General features: G+C 43.1%; 1 pseudogene; it reads right to left on the reverse strand.

Annotated features, from left to right (window-relative positions):
• Positions 1-275: 275 nt before the first annotated feature.
• LOC133761319 (5S ribosomal RNA) lies at positions 276-395 on the reverse strand (annotated as a pseudogene).
• Between the last annotated feature and the right edge of the window lie 384 nt (positions 396-779).

A 779-nucleotide genomic window follows, 5' to 3' on the forward strand; every position in this document is an offset into this window, starting at 1 on the left:
GCTCAGTCCTTTGATCTTCAATTCCATTCCTCCTCCCCACTGTCAATCCTTTCCCCAATGTCTTCAATCTCCTTGCAGGACAGACAAGCCTCTCTTGGCTTTACCCACCTGTCTAGCCTCTGTTCCCATCACTCACTGTCCTGTGTTGTGTCCTCTGGCAATAGCAAGCTGCCTGCAGCTCTTTGGATGGAACATGCAGGTTTACATTTTCACACCTTGAGTCAAAGTGATTCTCTTCCTGTAATGTCCTCTCTCCCTCTGTTTTCTTTTTTGTAAGCCTATAGCATCTGGTATTCCCACACGGTCTCCCATCCAAGTAACTAACCAGGCCTGACCCTGCTTAGCTTCCAAGATCAGACAAGATCAGGTGTGTTCAGGGTGGTATGGCCATAAACAATCTCCTTCTTTTCTAGAATGAATTTTTAATCTTTCCTTAGACTCAGGGCAGATGTCATCCAAACAGAAAGCCTTCAATGACCTCCTGTCTCCAGTGTGTCTCTTAGGACTCTATATACTGCTATCACATTATAGAAAAATTATATAGATGCTATGTATTTCTTCCACTAGATCACAACTCACTGAAGACCAAGTCTTCTTTCTTTTTGTACCTGTTCCCCCTGCTTGGCACCCAAAGTGGCCTGTCATGGAAAAATTTCTCTCGTCTTGACATGTCAGCTTGCTGATTCAGTGAAAAGATCCATGTGGTCTCTGTGGCGGGTGAAGGACAATACTTTGAAAATGAGAAAATTACTTTTTCCATCCAAAATGATATTTCTATA

Source organism: Lepus europaeus, chromosome 5 (assembly GCF_033115175.1).
Source record: "Lepus europaeus isolate LE1 chromosome 5, mLepTim1.pri, whole genome shotgun sequence".
Taxonomy (NCBI): Eukaryota; Metazoa; Chordata; class Mammalia; order Lagomorpha; family Leporidae; genus Lepus; species Lepus europaeus.